Here is a 20,692-nt window from a genome sequence, read left to right on the forward strand (position 1 = left end):
TCAGTTGAGAACCACTGCATTTATCGTGGTCCTTTTATTTCCTGTCTTTTCATCTTGAGATGGAACATGGAAAACCGATGTGATTTTTTTAGCCAATCAAGCCAATGGGCCTGATTCAGACCCACTCGCGAGCGGCTGTCCGCTCGCAAGTGGGTCGATGTTCTGGACTGAGCATGCGCACGACAGAGGGAGCTCCGTCGTGCGCATGCGGCAGACGAGACGAGCGAAGGAAAGTCCTTCGCTCGTTGTGTCCGATCAAAGGGGGCGTGCTGTCGATGTTGTTTGACAGCACGCCCCCTTTGGTAGGCGTGCCGGGGGCGTGCCACCCTGATGGGGGCGTTCCCACGGGAACGCCTCCCGTCAGAAGCCGGCCCACTGACATCACTAGTGATGTCAGTGGGAGTGATTTTGGCTCTGATAGAGCCAAAATCACTCCGGAGCTTGCGGTTGAAAACCTCAACCGCAGGCTCCGGCTCGCAGTTTCGATGGTAGCGATGGTCACGACCATCGCGGCCATCAAAATGCATGCTCATATAGCCTGTGGGTGGTGACCCACAGCTATACGAGCGTCCAGGAGGACGCTCCATTTTCATGGAGGCCGGCCCTCATTCAGAGCGTGCGCTCTGCTCAGAGCGTACGGCTCTGAATGAGGGCCAATGTCTTGTGGTGTTTGTAAATGTCTTTCCCCTGCAGGCTGCAGCAGTTTACTTACAGAAGGCACTCGCACACACAAGACAGTGCATAATACTTCTGACAGGCTGACAGCTGCCGCCTGAGTCAATGCCTGCCACCTGCCTGTGCCAAGTGTCAGTGCACCACAAGTGAAGGATGTAATCCTCCTAAGAGCAGCATGCTCCTCCACCTCCTCATAGCCTGGCATAGGAGGAGAGACAGAGCGGGCTGGTAGGCGGGCATACATGCGGCATGACATCATTGCGCCACATCGCGCACATACTTAGAGTCAGAAGGCACTAGGAGGCGGAGCAACTGTGCCCATGTTTAGCCCGGTCAGTAATCAGTCTTGGCTGGGCACCATGGGGAGACATTAATCAGTGGCAATCACTGCAGGCATGTGTGAGGGGGGTGCCTGACATTAGGGTGTGCCTGTGCACTCCAGGCACCCCCCATGCGCACACCTGTGGCTGTACTACTGCATACTTAGGGGTGTTTCCTGTTTCCCAGAACACCTCTCATTCCTGGAGAACTCAAATTGCCATGTCCTGCAGCACCATGGTTTACATGTTACCTATTGCCATGGAGAAGGCAGCATATGCCACATAGGTAGATTGAGGAGTTCAGATCATCAATACCTTTACTGTAGTGAGTCTCTTATTCATGATTTCTGGTTGCTGCATTCAGTAGTGACATGAGTGCCTGGAATAGGTGGATATACATGTGGTACCCCCAAGTTTGTTCCCAAATAGGGGTCCCCCAATTTTTTTTATATATAGAGATAACAGCCCCATTCACATAGTACAGTGAACTTTGACTGACCCTGCTCTCCCTGAACCCCACTGAGCATGTACAAACAGGGAGGTAGAAAGTGCCCCTTTGTCAGCGATCCATTTAGGAGGGAAAATCCTGCCCCATTGATTGGTAGCATGGGTGTCCAGGCAGAGATCCCTGTAGGCGGCCTGTTGCTGGGGTCCCCCTGTCCACTAATAGATGCCAGACCGACAGGGAGGAGAATATGGAAGAGTTTATAAAATACCCTCCCCAGGGCTGTCAGTGCTGAGTCTGGGAGGAATGTCTGAAAAAAGGATTGTATGTGAGATGTTTCTGTCGAGTGTCCCTGGATCTGTACAAATATAGGGGTGCAGTAACCCCTCTCATTTATTCTGGATTACAAATACTGCACCTGGTGCTGTCTGTAAGGAGTTTCAGTGGAGTGCCCTTGGAGCTGTAAAAATAAGGATGTTATAACTGTTATGTTACCCTGGTTACAAATACTGCACCTGGTATGCTGTCTGTAAGGAGTTGCTGTGGAGTGCCCTTGGATCTGTAAAAATAGGGGTGCGGTACCCCTTTTTGTTTGCCCTGGATTACAATTACCAGACTTCACATTAACTCGGAGGAAGCTTGCCTGGGGATTTGCATAGAGCACCCTGCTTTGGAAGAAGCCCCCTCTGAATAAAGGACTGCCTTCCTAAGTGCCTGTTATCAGGAGGCGCCGCATGTGGAAGTCTGCGCATGCTGGGAGAGAAGAGGAGCTGCCTGGGAAGGAGGTCTCATTGCTCCATCGTCGCGGATGAAGCCCCAGCTGAGGAAAAGGTCCCACCAGTGACAAAAACCCTGCTGGAACCCGCACGGGCAGAAGAAAAGACAGGCCCAGAGGAAGAGTGCTTCAGGACCCTTCCTGCTGCTGTGTGTTTGTTTGCCAGACAGAGCCCCTGTGGAAAGAGAGTTTGCACCTGTTGCCCCTTGTAAAATACCTGCCGGAGGTCTGCAGCTGGGGAACTCCGGTGCGGTGCCTAGCATCCCAGAGTTTACCTGGACATCGTGGGGGGGCTGAACAGCCACAGCCAGGGGTAAGAACACCAGACTTCCCTCTGCTAAGCTCTTGCCTCCTTTCTTCCCCTGAGTGCAGCTCTTGTCTTTTATAGTATCACCCAGCCGGGACGCCCCCTCACCCTCTTCCCTTAGTGCCTTCTAGTGGGTCCCCAACCTTTTTTAGTGGGTCCCTTCTCCCCTCCTAGGAGCTGCCGCCATGCAGTTGTGCCCAGTACCTACTCTTAGGCCCACACAGGGGGTTTAACAGTTTATACTAGCCTGCCATATAAACTCTCATTGACAGTGTCTTTAAATTAGGTAAAGTGTTGAAATAGGGGGGGAAGTGAAAGATAGGTAACCACTTTCTGTGTCCCTCAAGAATTTGTATTGGTGATTATTTCTCTCCTGTGAACCTCTGGCTCATGTCCAGGAGGGGACATGCCTTATGAGTGTCGGCTCATGTCCAATGCCACTGTGGGTGATGTATAAAGTATTTTATGTCTATCTTTAAACTAAATGTAATGCCATGTGATATGTATTTGGCTCTGTTTACTGTTTGACTCGTGTGTTAGCTAAAGTGGTTGATAGTGGCCCTCCGTGGCCCTTTATCTGTTATAACACTCTGTAAAGCTGTTCACTGCTCGCTGTGTTATTGTTGTCAATGCTGATTATTATTTTGCTTACCATGAAATGTTTGATCACTTGCTGGTATTGGTGTTAATGTAAAGTGACCTTTATACACTGCTTGTTGCTGGTATCCATTTTAAAGTACATTCATGCTGATGTAATGTATATTATTCGCTGTCATCTTTTAGCACAAGGTGTATGGTTGCTGTGATTTTTCACCCTTGTCAATTTCTGTGGTGTAATGTACTTTAATTGTTTATTTAGCCCTGTGTAACCCTGGCTGGCAATTCTGGTGGTAATAATTTGTGGCATAGGCATTTAGTAAGACTGTTGTCCCTAATTTCTCAAGGCTCAAAGACTGTTTAAATTATTGCAAGTTGCCGGTGAACTACTGCTATTAGCATAGCCTCAGTGTTGTCCCTATTTTCTCAAGGCTCAAAGACTGTGTTACATTATTGCAAGTTGCCGGTGAACTACTGCTATCAGCATAGCCTCAGTGTTGTCCTTATTTTCTCAAGGCTCAAAGACTGTGTTACATTATTGCAAGTTGCTGGTGAACTACTTCTATCAGCATAGCCTCAGTGTTGTCCTTATTTTCTCAAGGCTTAAAGACTGTGTTACATTATTGGTAGTTGCTGGCGCACAACTGATACAAGCCTAACCTGCATGTGTTTTTCCCACGATTTTCTTAGTAAAAGGAAGCGTTAACACAGACTGTATTTCAAAGCTATAGGCTGCTGGCGCACTACTGATAGAAGGCTAACCTACATGTGTTTTTCCCATGTTTTTCTCAGCAAACGGAAGCGTTAACACAGACTGTATTTCAAAGCTATAGGCTGCTGGTGCACTACTGATACAAGCCTAATCTGCATGTGTTTTCCCACGTTTTTTCTTAGCAAAAGGAAGCATTAACAAAGACTGTATTTCAAAGCTATAGGCTGCTGCTGCACTACTGATACAAGCCTAACCTGCATGTGTTTTTCACACGTTTTTCTCAGCAAAAGGAAGCGTAGCACAGACTGTATTTTAAAGCTATAAGCTGCCGGTGCACTATTGATACAAGCTCGACCAGCAGGTTTCATGTTTAGGTCTCTCATTTGTTTTAGGTAAAGTAAAAGTTCTGCAGAAATCGTGTATTCTTTTGTTTGCAATTGCTTGCCAGCTGGGGTCACCGGTAGAGGACGGGGAGGTAATAATAAAAAACCTTGACATTGAAAAGTGTAATTTACTGTATTTTGTTCAATCTGTGAATGGTAAACATTTCCTGTGTCAATTGTTATTCTTTAATTGACAGCAATAAAATTGCGTTGCATCTTCCCTCCTGACTGGTCATTGTGTCTGCAAAAGGGGAATACAGGCTTGCCTCTCTGTCACGGTGTGTCCTATCTTAGCTACGGGGAAATCGGCCACCGAAGCATTCCGAACACACCTGAACCTGGTGCTAGTGGTGCACCAGTCGGTAAGTCACATACAGTAAACGCTTTCTGCTTAATCTTCAGTCTTGAGCGCGCTGACTATTACTAAGTAACAGCGAGCAGCAGGTGTTTCTCTCCATTCAGCTGATGAAATGAAGCAGTGGCGTAACTACTGCCCCCGCAGCTCCCGCGGTGGCTTGGTGGCGCTGGGGGCCATTGCTTCGCCACTGCAACTGTGAACGCTGGCCTCTGAAGTGATCAGAGACTAAGGAAACCTCCAATCACTTCAGAGGCCAGTGTTCCCAGTGATGCAGTGCGCGGTGACGTCATGACGCACCCATGACGTGAGGAGCCTGCTCGGCTGCGCCTCCTGGATCAAGTTAGATCCAGTCAGCGTGGTAGGGGGAGCGAGAGCCCGGATGACGGCCGAGTGGATTCAGGTAAGTACTGGGGGTGGGGCTCAACTACAGGGGCACTACTTTAAGGGGCACAACTACAGGGGGCACGGCATATGGGCACAACTATGGGGGCACTGCATATGAGCACAGCTACAGGGGGCACTGAATATGGGCTCAACTACAGGGGGCACTGCATATGGGCACAGCTACAGGGGGCACTGCATATTTGCACAGCTACAGGGGGCACTGCATATGGGCACAACTATAGGAGGCAATGCATATGGGCACAACTCCAGGGGGCACTGCATATGGGCACAGCTACAGAGGGCCCTGAATAAGGGGCACTACTACTGGGGCCCTGCATAAGGGGCACTGCTACAGGGGACCCTGCATAATGGGCACTGCTACAGGCACTGGCGGATCCAGGGGGGCGATCAGGGTGATCGCCCCCCGTACAAATAGCTCCGATTGCTAAAAATCCCGCCCACTTAATGACACGACTAGTGTCACTGTCTGCCGGCCGGGCTTAGCTGTTGGTGGTGCTGCCTGACAGCAGTGGAGCCGGGCGCGGCGCAGCACCAGCGCGTCTATTATGTGACACTGTGTCACTGACACAGTCACAAGTTATGTCCGGGGTGGCAGGACCGCGGGCGGCACGGCGGAGGTGGATGGGCGTTTTCAGCTGAGGTAATCATCTCTTCCGCGGCTGGCCCCCCCTGTCCTCAGAGGGGGGGCGGGTACTGATCCCCGGGCTCGGCTATGTCAGGGGGCCCGGGCCGCAGCACACCAATTAACTCATGCTTTTTTTTTTAATTTAACCTTTTTATTTAAAAAAGGGTCACCTTTATTAAAACCTCCGCCGGCGGCGGTAGTTCGGGTGGGGGGATGTCTTGGCCAGTATAGTATGTGTATGTAACTCCCAGCCGCTGCGGAGCTAATACATGGTTCCCGAGCCTGTTGAAGAGTGAAAGCCTCGCGAGATGATGACGTCATCATCTCGCGAGGCTCTCACTCTTTACCATGGCAGGCTCCGGGAAGCGGGTGGGGACAGTCTGGGAGAGACCACCCAGAAAGGAAGGCTGGGCTGGGTAATCAGTGTGTGACTGAGGGAAGAGCCGAGGAGCGCGCCGATGACTGATGCTGGCCATACACGCTACAATTATCGGGGCGATCCGCCTGATATCGGCGGATCGCCCCGATAATTGTAGCGTGTGTGCAGGTGACCGAGGGTTAAATATTGCTCGGTCGGGCATGCAGGATTGTCCAGCATGCCCGTTCGATGTGATATTTACCCGGTAAACTGTCGGCCGCATCGGGCAATGTATGCCCAGCGCGGCCGACAGACAGACATTTCCTGTGTTCCTTCCTGCGGAAGGAACAGAGAAATGCCTCCTCCCCCCGGGGGCGGAGCGCAGATGTCGGGCTGATACACCGTGAGAGAAATCTCAGTGTATGCCGGCGACATCTGCGGCTGGCATGCTGCCAGATAAAATGTCTGTCGGTCTGACAGACATTTTATCTGGCTGTGTATGCCCAGCATGAGTGTGACTGTGATGCGGTATGTATAATTTTAATTTATAAATATAATAACTGCATCTATCCTTGTCTATTATATACCTAACACACTCATGCTATATATATATATATATATATGTGTGTGTGTCAGATTGAGCTATATATATATATATATATATATATTTATTGATAGGTATATCTAAAAGTGTATGTGTGTAATATATATCTATATATATATATATGTGATATGTATGTTTGTGTTTGTTTATGTATATATATATATATATATATATATATATGTGTGTATATACATAATAATAGTGATTGCACTTACATGCTATAGCACATCCTGTACCGACTGTCGCCAGGTGAATAGACACCGTGCGCATGAGGGGTGAGCTTGGGGTAAGCCCAACACAGATGTAAGTGCTGGGCACGCCCCCAAGTGTGACGAATTGGGGCATGTCACAAGGACACGCCTCCTCCCTTTTCGGGAGCACGAGCGCCTTAGGCGCTCACAGAAACTCCCTGCTCGTAGCATTCCCGCTAGGCTTTTAGTGGGGTGCTGCACCCTGCCCTCTTTCTGGAGCACCCAAGCGCCCTGCCCTCACCGCGCAGTGATCTACACCTGCGGGTCGCATGCATGCGGGTCGCATGAATAGACGCTGGGCGTCTATTCCTGCTACCCGCATGCATGCGACCCGCAGGTGGAGCCGCTTTTCAGTAACGCGCGTCTTAGGCACGCGCGGAAGTGCCATCTCTAGCTCCGGTGCCCTGCCTGCTGCCGGAGCTACAGTGAACACTGTGCTCGCACTCAGCCTCCCGCCCGCGGTCTAGCGGGGACACCAATCTGGCTGCTATGCGTTGCGGCCAATCAGATCTTGTCCTGTCTCCCCCTCCAATAGACGGCGGAAATGTCATGTGCTATGTATGGCCGGGGGGGCAGGAACTTGCTGTACCGGGGCCCAGAATTTCTCTTGGCAGCCCTGCCTGTCCTCCTTCCATGCACAAGGAAAGAGATTTGATCTCTGACATGCGCAGTGGGGACACTGGGAATCCGTCGAGGCGGGCGCCATTTTGATGATACTGGGCTGCGTGGGCTGACAATGTGGTCGAGTCTTCTGCCTGTCACGTTTTCAGAAGAGTGCTGTGAGTATATCTTTGTGGAGCATATCAGGGGGGTTTGGGGGGGCTGGTTCACATGTGGGGCTGGGGAGAGCCTTTGTGCGACAAATTATTTATTGGGGGGGAGGATCTGGTCCTGCCTGACACTTTTCAGAAGAGTGCTGTCAGTCTGTGTTTGTGGAGTATATCAGTGGGGTTGGGGGAGAGGGTCTGGTGCACATAATGGGCTGGGGGGAGCCTTTGTAATGAATAGAGAGTGGAGGAGTCGTTATTAATCCTTAAGCCGCCCCCCATAAAAAGAAAGTCTAGATCCGCCACTGGCTACAGGAGGCATTGCATGAGGGGCATTGCATAAGGGGCACTGCTACAGGGGACATTGCATAAGAGGCACAACTACAGGGGGACTACTACAGAGGGCCCTGTGTGGCATTATGTGTTATAAGGGCCATAATGTGTAAGGGGCATTACTGTGTGGCATAATGTGTTATAGGGGCATTTAAGGTGTGGCATAATTTGTTATAAGGGCATTATGGTGGGGCATAATGTGTTATAAGGGGCATTACTTAGTGTGTCATAATGTGTAAGGGACATTACTGTATCATGAAACCACACACCTTAAACGTTGTCTTTGGGTGTGTTTGTTTTGTTGTTGTTTTTTTTTTGGGGGGGGGGTGCTTCTGAAACTTTTTTGGCATGGGGGAGCAAAATTTATACGCCACTGAAATTAAGTTAAGGCAGAAGAGGAAAGAGTAGACTGCCCAGAGGAGATTTTCCTCCTTACCTGCTTACAAAAGAAGTAAGTTTATTTTATATGTGTCTCATCTGCCCCGTACTTAGGGCCTGATTCAGAGCCGGACGCTCTGACAGAGCGCTCGCTCTGAATCAGGGCCGGCCCTCTGGTTTTGCAGAACGGCCTCCTGGCCGCTCGCATAGCTGTGGGTGACCACCCATAGCTATAGCGAGCGGCCATGATGATGGTCGCGATGGTCAAGACCATCGCGACCATCGGGCTTGCGACGAGACCCTTGTGGTAGGGTCTTGTTGCCGCAAGCCCAAGAGTGCTTTCGGCTCAAACAGAGCGTCGTCTAAATCAGGCCCTTAGTGTATAGTTATAGGCACTTTTCTTGCCCATGTATCTCTCCCTGTTTCCCCATGTCTGCTTCTCCCCCCCTTCTGTTCGTGTGTCTTTGTCTTTACATAGCTGGTGTTTTTGCCTTTCTTTCTGTTTGTATCCCGTCTCCTTTTTTACCCTCATACCATCTGTACCCTGTCGCAAACTTGAAGGGGATTTCATTTTCCCAGAATCCAACCCCTGGTGCTCCAGTCACCCCCTCCTTCTATCAGCAGCAGTGCAGAGGCAAATTTATCATTTATAATTTATTACACAAATTAAAAAAAATACTTAAAAAACTTTTTAATTAATAAATACTTTACTTAAAGAATAAAGCATATTTTTAATCTGTTACCACCCCAAGATGGCATTCACAGAATAAGTATTACGGTGGTACAAGAATGCCTGTGATACTTATGTAGGATTCTCCCTGGAAACATTTGGAAACCGCCCTCAGGAAATCCTGCAATTCCTCACAAATATCTGGTGGCTTTACAATTCAGAACCCCAATCACTGGTGGCCTTTCACTGTAGACCCTAGATGTCTAATAGCTTTACAATGCATATAACAATAATGATATTTCCAGTGACTTTATACCACAGATGACAGATCTCTTGTGATAGTCCCATAAGTTTATGTACCTGTTCTGCTAAACTATACTGTCTTCTGGCCCTTTGAAACCTACTGTATGTGTCTGGACGCTTTCATACCTACTAGATAGCTTCCTACTCTGATTGGTGCATAATACCTGCCATTCAAAACTTGGGGGTATATTTACTAAAGTGCTGGTTTTTAGAAGTAGAGATGTTGACTATAGCAACCAATCAGATTCTAAGTATTATCTTCTATAAGATGCTAGATAAATGTTAAGTAGAATCTGATTGGTTGCTATGGGCAACATATCCACTTCTGCAAATCTGATCGTACTTTAGTAAATACAGTACACCCCTTGGAATTCAGAGACCATCTAATGTATATCCATCTCACTGATTTGTTCTGTACCCACTATGCAGCTCCCAGAATGATAACTGGTGGATAGAGTTAAACTTGCTAAATTTTTGAAGTAGAAGCCAACTAATGGTTATCCAGCACTGATTGGTGGATGGCCTTTGCTCCTTTTTGAAAGCTGGTATCTTACCTGTGCAACCTAGCTGTGAAGCAGCTATGTATATGTATGGAAATACTCCACAAAGGTAGGTATAGAGTAATTTCCAGTGGTAAAGTTATGTTGGATAGGTGCTTGGTCCTATGTATGTAAGGAGTGTAGTAGAATTGTATTTAGTATTGATCACATTCAGTGCTAGGTTTGGTTTGTGTAGTGTTATTATGTCTAGATACAAGGTATAATACAATTGTTTTTATGATCATGTCTATTGTTTAGATCGTTTTGGGTCATGTGACACTATTTTAACAAGACAGTTCTCTTTTTTTCTACCCAAATTGGTAACTCACAATTCTTGTTATCCCATAGATCAGCGTTCTGACAGACACACGACAACCCTTCGCTGCTGCCAGTGGTCTGGGGCAAAACTGTATTTCAGGAGGGCCCACCAATTTTAGGGACATAAAAGTTTTTCTCCTGGGGCCATAGACAAGTAAATATACAGTATTGTCAATTATGACATTGAGAAAAGAGGAAAATTAGTTTTTTCATGATCTTTCATTAGCTACTTTCATTACACTATTCACCCACCACAAAATATACCCCTTATTGTAGTGTACTAGCATTTACTCTTATGTTCACTTTAATAGAAATTCTGTTTAAACTTTGGCTATAATAAATTTAAACACACTATATAACATTAATATATCACAGAAATATTACTGAGCTGAATACCTAGAGTATTTGCTACAATATGCCCACTAAGTTCTCTCATTCCTCTCCAAGAGAATGCCAAGATAAGAGGTAGGTGGTACAGGAGACCTGCCATGACAAACAAGCCATCCAGTATGGCAGGGGTGGCCAACCCAGTCCTTGAGGACCCGTAAAGTTGGGTACACATTTGGCCAAACCGGAAAGACAAATCGTGCATATCGTGCAATGTGTATGCACAGTATGCAAACTCCCCCGGTTGCATGCAACGTCTTCAGGTTTGATGTGCGAAACCTGACGATATTACATGCAGTGCCATGCAGTGTAATGAAGGATGGAACGAGTGATCGTTCTGTCGTTCATGATACCGTTCTGATGTGTAATCAGGATCTGATATGGCGGCCCATCGGGCTGACATATCAGCTGGGCACACATCGCTCAGTGTATACGCAGCTTTACAGTTCACATTCTCAGGACCACCTAGCTGGTGCACAGATGTAGTCATTACTAACGGTCACATTTTAAAACATGTGGGGCCTCATTTATCAACAAGCTTTATCATACACAAGTTTTAAAACTCTTGCTTATGATAAATGGTGCTCCAGCCAATTAGCTTCCGTCATTTTTCAAACAGACGACAGTTAGGAGTTGATTGGCTGGAGCACCATTATAATATGCAACAAGTTTAGTTTTAAAACTTGTTGGGTATGATCAAACTCGTTGATAAATGGGCCCCGTGGTGCACTCATTCCTACCTGACACATTCTACAGATCCACCGGTGGTCTGGAAAAAAATAACTTTCAGGGGACTTTGAGGACCAGTTTGGCCACACCTGCTGTATCAGATGGCAGGGCCCTGTCCTAAAAGATGTTGGAGAAGCATCAGTCATCAGAAATTTAGGGAGGAGGTAATGCAGCAGTAGAATATCTCCTTCCACAGGAGGTTGCTGCTCTACTACTGCTGGACAGCATCTAGGGTTGGCCATCGACCATCGATGGTTAACAACCATTGATGGTCTGATGGCGATGGTATTTTCACCATCAATAAGAACCCACTAATGGTGAACATCAGTGGAGATCCCTTGATGGTTAGTGCTGGTTGCGGTTAGTGGCAATTTCTGGCACCATCTGTGCATGTGCAGAACAAAACTATGATGAATTAACCATCTATAGTTTCTATCCGTTGTTTAAAAACCATCGACCATCAAAGGCAGAGCTGTCAATAGTCATCCCTAACAGTTTCTTCTCTCTGCTCAGACTTACCTCTACATAAAGGTATATTACCCCTTTAGTATTAGTACCTGGAAGTGACGTACATTGAGGGCGGAAGTGCATTTCCATGCCCATACAGTCCACCAACAAAGAAACTTGTTTGCTTGCCACGCTTCGGGCACGGTGGCTCTCTTCGCTCACCACAAATTTATAATCCTCCTCTATGTCCACGTGGATAGTAGGGAATGACGTTGGACAGTAACGGATTACGTCAGGGTACAAATACTGTAGGGGATCTATCCTATTCCTTACTGCTACCTTGATGTTTTAGCATGTTCTGGCTTCACCTCCTGACTTCCGATATTAACCACACCCTGTCACTCCCTCCATTGCAATATTATTGTGCACATAAAAGAAGTACAGGTGCTCAACTCCAAATTAACTGATTGTATATAAATAAATACATTTTTGCAATGAATAGAGGTTTTTAGCATAATCTTGGCCAAGGTTATGGGCCTACCCACCGCATCCGGGTAACCTCTGTCGGGTAGGTCCCTAACATACTAGGATTCAAATCCAGAGCACAGGACAACCCCAAACTGGCCCAGCTAAGCCACCCCAGGGCACCGCCATAGTTAGAAAAGTGCAGTGTAAAAGAAATAGTTAAGAGCAGCCTAGGCTGCATATAAAGAATGATAATAAAAAGTGAAGTACATATATAATAAACAAGCAGTGAAGGGTTAAAATGTGTTATAAAGGAAAAATGTGTTATAATGCGGTGCCCTGAAATAGATCAGCCAAAGCAATCCAGGGGGACCCACGCCCCAAAAATGAACCAAAGCTGCACTACCCAGTCTACATATTTGCAGGACTTACCTATATTGTGCCTCTGACAGGTGTGCATATTACAATGCCAGACTCCATGCTCTAACCAATGTAATAAGGGTGCTAGCCTGAGTGGAAAGTGTCTCAGGCTTTCCAGGTGTGCAAAGCAATGCACTGATTGAGTTTATATGGGAATGGGGCTCAGGCTGCACACCTTGAACATATATATTATATATATAATTGGAGGTGCTACCTGTGGAGACAATTGATATATGCACATAAAAGAAGTACAGGTGCTCAACTCCAAATTAACTGATTGTATATAAATAAATACATTTTTGCAATGAATAGAGGTTTTTAGCATAATCTTGGCCAAGGTTATGGGCCTACCCACCGCATCCGGGTAACCTCTGTCGGGTAAGTCCCAATATTATTGTGCTCCTGCTCAGTAATTTAGTAGCTGCTGTTCCTGGATTCTGATTCCAGTCATTTGCTTCACTTGTTCTGTTACAGACTTGTCCTTTACTTTGCACGTCTCACCTTTAGTACTGACTAGTGAACCTTTCTCTGCCTTCCTTACCTGCTATGGGACTCTGGGCCTGATTCAGACCCCCTCGCACTGCACATGCGCATGCCAGAGCCGGCTCCGACGTGCGCATGCGCGAGACCTGGCTAGCGATGGGCGCTCCGTCGCTCCGGGTCTCGCACCAAAAGGGGGCGGCTGTCGATTGTGATCGACAGCTCGCACTGTTTAGGAGGCGGGCAGGGGGGGTGGCTGGCCAAATGGATGCATTCCCGACGGAATGCCTGCCGTTTGGGGGAGCCCCACTGACATCACGAGTGATGTCAGTGGTGAGCTTCAGGCTCTATTAAGAGCCAGGAGCTCACTGGGGCTTGCGGGAACGCAACCATACCGCAAGGGTCTTGTTGCAAGCCCCGATGGTCGCGATGGTCGAGACCATCGCGACCATCACCTGGCCACTCGCATTAGCTGTGGGTGGTCACCCAGCAGCTATGCTGGTGATGGTTGACCCAGGGTGGTCAACCATCACCTGGCCACTCGCATAGCTGTGGTCACCCACAGCTATGCGAGCGGCCCGGAGGCCGCACCAAAAATAAAAAACGCCCAGATTCAGAGCGAGCGCTCTTTCAGAGCGTCTGGCTCTGAATCAGACCCTCTGATCCAGAATCCAGACCATTACATTCATCTTAACACTGAAGAATGTATATCCTTCGTGGTGCCATACAAAAATCTCAGTCTTTGGGTTTAGTATCTCTTCTATAGTCCATATAAGATAGTAGCTCTTCTAATTTCTGATTTATCTTGACATTTTAAAACATAATAATAACATTGGTATTATTAATTAACAGCGTGAGGCTTGTTCTTCGCAAAATGTTTACAACATACTTTCAATAACAATTTTTTAGGTATTTTTTAGGTATTCAAACATTCTGCATATTAAACATATTAAAATCTTATGCTGAGAACAAATTGCACATGGATTTCTACCAATAATACAGTAAAATAATGTAAACAAAACTATTTTCCTTAATAAAAGCACTTTAACAATTACTACATGCAATACTAATGTTTGCAATTATTCTGATTCAATGAACTTTCAGAGATTTCAGTGTTTAAAACAAGAAATCGGTATGCAAGAACTCCATTTTGTGGTCTTCTTACCGTGCCATTTTACATAAGGATAACTGGGGGCTGTATACGCCTGGAGGTGTTCAAATGCTGGAGGCTTGGGTAAGATGCATGTACTATTCAGATTATGGTGTTGAAAGGGTTAAGGGTGGGTCGATGGGGAGTTTCCAAGTTTGCAGGAGCTAACAAGGATGTTGCAGTGAAGGTTTAGGGGATGGGAGGTTAATTAAGAAATTCCATCCAATATCCTAATTTCTTGGCTTTGTGGTTTTGTCTTCTGGTTAGAACTGATAGTTGCAGGTGCTTTCTTTTCCACCATATCAATTAATTAATAGTTGTTGCCTCTTATGCCAGAGATTTCCAAACTACAGTCCACGTTTTAAGGATATCCATGTGTGACAATTAGTACCTCAGTCAATTTGATTTAACCATCGGGACTCAAGCATGGCTATCCTTAAAACCTGGACTGTAATGACAGAGTATGGGAACCTCTGTCTTACGTTAAATAAGATGGAGTGATTTTAGTTGCTGGAATGGAGTTTATGTAATGGGCAGGAGGGGTACTCTAGATGGTTTAAAGATTAACAGTTTTCTTGTACTCTGCAGAGCGTGGTTTCCCAACTCCAGTCCTCGGAGAAGCCTAACAGTGCATGTTTTCCATACTCCGTGCTACAGCACAGGTATATTTATTATTACTGATTTACTTTGTAAGTGACCCACAGGTGGTACACTACTAATTATTTCCCTGGTGAATCAGTTATGAGACATGGAAAACATGCACTGCTAGGGTTCACTGAGGACTGGAATTGTGAAAGACTGCTGACGAGAGTGGGATATTACTGAATCCAGTCTGCAGAGTTCCTAGCTGGACATTTTACAAACAGTTTTCCATGTGTTTATATCCATAACAATCACATTTTTTATCTCAACTATTTAATACAATTAAAACAGTTTTTCTAAATTTAAATAAACACTGTTACCAGCAGAATTGTGCTGAATAAACAATTGTTGTTTTGCACCTTATTGTGCAGTATGTAGAGTTTGTATGACATATTTATGCATTGCACCGACATGTGATACACTTTAAGAAGAGAACAGACAGGATGATGACAGAGGGCCTGATTCAGACCCACTCGCGAGCGGCTGTCCGCTCGCAAGTGTTTCGATGTTCTGGACTGAGCATGCGCACGACGGAGGGAGCTCCGTCGTGCGCATGCGCCAGACGCGACGAGCGAAGGAAAGTCCTTCGCTCGTTGTGTCCGATCAAAGGGGGCGTGCTGTCAATGTTGATTGACAGCACGCCCCCTTTGGTAGGCGTGCCGGGGGCGTGCCTCCCTGACGGGGGCGTTCCCACGGGAACGCCTCCCGTCAAAAGCCGGCCCACTGACATCACTAGTGATGTCAGTGGGAGTGATTTTGGCTCTGATAGAGCCAAAATCACTCCGGAGCTTGCGGTTGAAAACCTCAACCGCAGGCTCCGGCTCGCAATTTCGATGGTCGCGATGGTCTCGACCATTGAGGCCATCAAAATGCACGCTCGTATAGCCTGTGGGTGGTGACCCACAGCTATACGAGCGTCCAGAAGGACGCTCCATTTTCATGGAGGCCGGCCCTCATTCAGAGCGTGCGCTCTGCTCAGAGCGTACGGCTCTGAATGAGGGCCAGAGCTTCTAATCCCTGGTTTATTTTGGCCAAAGGGATCTGTAGAAAAATCTGTGAGCACTCCACTGTGTAACAAATTCTGCATTACCAAGAACAAATATGATATAATGACATCAACAGAAAAACATATAAATAAAGATAATGGGTTGCTTATTCACTAAAGCATTTTTAACATGATTTTGCTTCCTGTTTTCCGCACCGCTACACATCATTTCTAATCTAACCTTTTTTGTTTCTATTGTCATAGTTTCATGAATTTAAGTTTTTCCAAATCCATGGGATTAGTGACTATCGCATACATTGTAGAAATACTTTTTGTGTGTTCTGTGTATTCTCTCATATATTTCTCAAAATTAGAGGTGTAGGTGGAAATAAGGTTGACAGAAGAGGAAGCATATATGTAAGTAATTTAAAAGGAATAAATGAGAATATTGAATATCTGACGGAAATATTTAAAACTATATAGTATCCCTTTAGGAAGATAACAAGTGATGTATACCTTGTTTATACCAGAGTGGTAGCTGAGATGTAACAGACTGTAAATGAGGCAAAAGCGATGGGAATCGAGTCAAATTAAGGTCAATGCTCAGGCTTTGGGTTGGTAATAATTATGGCCTCAAGCATCTCACTAGGAAGGGGGAGTCGAGATCCAGATTTGCTATTGAATAGAGACAGAAGATCAGGCTTTCTTTAAATATATGTAATATAAATTGGAAAAACTGTCTGGCCAAAGGGCCATGTCTATTTTGAAATTAGTTATTACTTGACTGATTTATTATCTAGGCTAAGGTGAATTAAAAAAATATTTGTTTTCTTTATTAATACTGTAGATGGTACATGTAGTTTACATAAAATTACTCTTATTTGGGTTGTTGGTGTGAAGTCAAGTAGTCTTCCATATTGCATATTTATTTATATATATAAAAGAAAGTTATAGTTTTAAGTATATTTGTAGTATTTATTATTATTGTAATTATCGTTTATTTATATGGCGCAACAAGTGTTCCGCAGCGCCTTACAAGGTACATAACCAAAAAGTGACTTATAGTAAAATACAATACAATGAAGGATAAGGACATGGATAATATACATTGATACATAGGTGGCCATAACACCCACATAAGCAACAAAGCATAGGCACCAAGTGTTAGGTGTCCTAGTGGTGAGTAAGAAGTAGATGAACATAAAGTAAGGAGAAGCACAAGAGGGTATAGGGCCCTGCTCTCAAGAGCTTACATTCTCAAGGGGAGGGGCAGACAGATGGGCATGATACAGATGGGGAAGACAGGGAGGAGGGAGCATGTAGTAGCAAGTTAGGATGAGAGCTGGAAAGCATTGATGAATAGTGGGTCTTGAGAGCCCGTTTGAAGGATTGTAGAGAGGTGGAGAGTCTGACGAGGAGAGGGAGAGAGTTCCAGAGGTGGGGAGCGGCATGGGCAAAGTCTTGGAGGCGGGAGTGGGAGGAAGTAATCAGTTGGCATGAGAGGCGGTGTGCATTTGTTGAACGAAGAGGGCGGACAGGAAAGTGAAGGGAGATGAGGTCAGAGATGTAAATGGGAGAGGAGTGTGTGAGGGCTTTGTAAGCAAGTGTGAGAACCTTGAATTGGGTTCTGAAGGGGAAGGGGAGCCAGTGGAGGGCTTGTAGGAGAGGGAAGGCAGATGTAGAGCATTTGAAGAGGAAGATAAGCCGTGCAGCAGCATTAAGGATAGACTGGAGAGGAAAGAGATGGGAGTTGGGTAGGCCAGATAGGAGAAAGTTACAGTAATCCAATCTTGAGATGACCAGTGAGTGTATTAAGGTCTTGGTAGCATCCTGGGTGAGAAAGGGTCTGATCCTGGAAATATTTTTAAGATGGAAATGACAGGACTGTGAGAGGTTCTGGATATGTGGTTTAAAGGAGAGGGAGGAGTCCAGGATAACTCCAAGACAGCGCACTTTGGGGCTAGAGGAGATAGTTGTGCCATCAATTTATAAAGAAATAGTGGGAGGTGAGGTTATGTGGGAGGGTGGGAAGATGATCATCTCAGTCTTAGACATATTAAGTTTAAGAAATCGCTGGGGCTTCCAGGAAGATATAGCAGAAAGACAGTTGGAGATACAAGTGAGGAGAGAGGGAGAGATGTCAGGGGAGGAAAGGTAGATCTGAGTGTCGTCAGCATAGAGATGATAATGGAGGTCAAAAGAGCTGATGAGTTCACCTAGAGAGGATGTATAGAGGGGGAAAAGGAGTGGTCCAAGAACAGAACCTTGGGGAACACCTACTGTGAGAGGATGTGGGGGGGAAGATAGGCCATAAGAGGAGACAGAGAAGGATCGATCAGAGAGGTAGGAGGATAGCCAGGAGAGTGCAGTGCCATGTAGACCAAGGGAGTGAAGGATTTGCAGCAGGAGAGGGTGGTCCACAGTGTCAAAAGCAGCAGAAAGGTCAAGGAGAATGAGTAGAGAGTAGTGGCCTTTGGATTTGGCAGCAAGGAGGACGTTGCTGACTTTAGTGAGGGTAGTTTCTGTGGAGTGGAGAAAACGGAAGCCAGACTGAAAAGGGTCAAGGAGGGAGTGGGAGGAAACAAAGCTGGTAAGGCGGTTGTAAACAATCCGCTCAAGGAGTTTGGATACAAAAGGGAGGAGAGAGATGGTTCGGTAGTTGGCGAGAGTGTTAGGATCAAGAGTAGGTTTTTTAAGAATGGGGGAGACAAGGGCATGTTTGAATGCAGAAGGGACAGTGCCAGATTAGAGGGAGAGATTGAGGAGGGAACAGGCACAGGGAGAGAGGTAGCGGAGGAGACGTGAAGGGATAGGGTCAAGGGGGGAGGTGGAAGGGGGGGGGCTGGATAAGGGACATGACTTCCTCTCCAGATACAGGGGAGAAGGATGTTAGTGTAGGTAAAATGGAAGGGGAGGGATGACCTGGGAAGGGAGGAGGTGTAGAGCTGGGGGACTGGTGGGATATGATATCCTGATGTATGGAGTCAATTGTAGATGTGAAGTAGGAAGCAAAGTCAAGGGCAGAGAGCAAGGAGGGAAGGCGAGGAGGGGGTGGGCAGAGGAGGGAGTTCAGGGTGGTGAAGAGACGCTGCAGATTTGAGGACTGGGAGGAGATGAGGTGCTTGAAGTATGACTGATTAGAGAGGGACAGGGCAGCACTGTAGGATGAGAGCATAAATTTGAAATGGAGAAAATCTGCCTTAGAGCGTAACCTTCTCCACTGTTGCTCGGCGGTTCGGAAACACTTTTGCAGATATCTGGTGCATCTGGAATGCCAGGGTTGAAGTGTGGATCTGCGAGGGTGAGTAGTGATCGCCGGAGCAACAGAGTCCAGAGCAGAAGTAAGGGAGGTATTGTATAGGGAAGCAGCTTGTTCAGGGCAGGAGAGAGAGAGCAAAGGAGAGAGAAGTGAGTCAAGTAGGGAAGAAAAGGATACGGTGTCGATAGCCTCAATGTTGCGCCTAGTGATAGTGGCCTTGGGAGGTAGAGGGGGGGGAAGGGGAAAGGGATAAGTTAAAAGAGAGAAAGTGATGGTCAGAGAGGGGGAATTGGAATAATCAGAAATATCACAACGCTGAGTAAAGGCCAGATCAAGCGAATGCCCACTCACATGGGAGGGTGAGGAGGTCCATTGGGAGAGACCAATGAGGATGTGAGGGTAAGGAGTTTGGAAGCAGAGAGTTCAGTGGGGATATCAATTGGAATATTGAAGTCACCTAAGATAATGGAGGGAAGGTCTGAGGAGAGAAAGTGAGGCAGCCAGGAAGCAAAGTTGTCAAGGAATTTGGAGGGAGGGCCAAGGGGACGGTAAATGATAGCTACTCGCAGTTGTACTGGTTGGAAAAGACGTATAGTATGAACCTCAAATGTGGAGAATGTAAGGGATGGTTCAGGGGGTATAAGTTGGTAGGTGTAACCAGGGGATAGAAGGACGCCAACACCACCACCATGGCAACCCCCTGGCCTAGTGGTGTGAGAAAAGGTGAGGCCCCCAGAGGAGAGAGCTGCTGCAGAAGTGGTGTCAGAAATCCAGGTTTCAGTAATGGCTAGGAGATGCAAGTTGTTGGAGATGAAAAGGTCATGGGTGGGAACCAGTTTATTACAGACTGATCTGGCATTCCAGAGTGCACAGGATAAAGGGACAGAGTTTATGGGAGGGATGTGAATGAGATTTTCAGGATTACTGTAACGAGTATGTGAGATTGATTTTGGGGACCAAGATGAATAGAGTGGAGAGATTGTGCGGTCACCAATGCTGGGAAGAGAACCTTTAGGTGGTGAGTAGGGAGGGCTTAACGAGATGTGTATGGAGGTGGGATGAGGTGGCATGGAGAGGAGGATTGGATGAGGGATTAGCAGTGGGGTAGTAGGACCATGGTGGGCTAGAAGAAAATGCAAGTGTAGTGGTAGGAGAGGAGAGGGAGGAAGGCAGACAGAGGAGGGGAGATAAGGGAAGGAGAAGGTGAAGGAGGCAAGGGGAAAAGGATAAGGGTGGAGGAAAGGGGCAGAGCAGAGGATTAGGTGGACACTGAGTGAGGGTGGAAGAAAACATGGTCATGGTGTGGCAGAGGTGGTTAGGGGGAGGAAAACTGGAAGAAGGAATAAAGTATGAATGTGAGTGACAATGCAGGAGATTTGCAGAAAATCACGTGAGAATACAGTGGAGAAAAGGGGTCTGCACAATATCAAAAGTTTATTATTGAGGGGAGTAAAAGAGGAGATTTAATAGGTGGAGAAAATGAATTTGAAAGACTGTTAGAAGCTAGATTACATGTGGCAGGGCATAGGACTTAGGTAACGACATTGGCCCTCATTCAGAGCCGTACGCTCTGAGCAGAGCGCACGCTCTGAATGAGGGCCGGGC

The sequence above is a fragment of the Taudactylus pleione genome, unplaced genomic scaffold, assembly GCF_031769625.1.
Source record: "Taudactylus pleione unplaced genomic scaffold, aTauple2 ptg000065l, whole genome shotgun sequence".
NCBI lineage: Eukaryota > Metazoa > Chordata > Amphibia > Anura > Myobatrachidae > Taudactylus > Taudactylus pleione.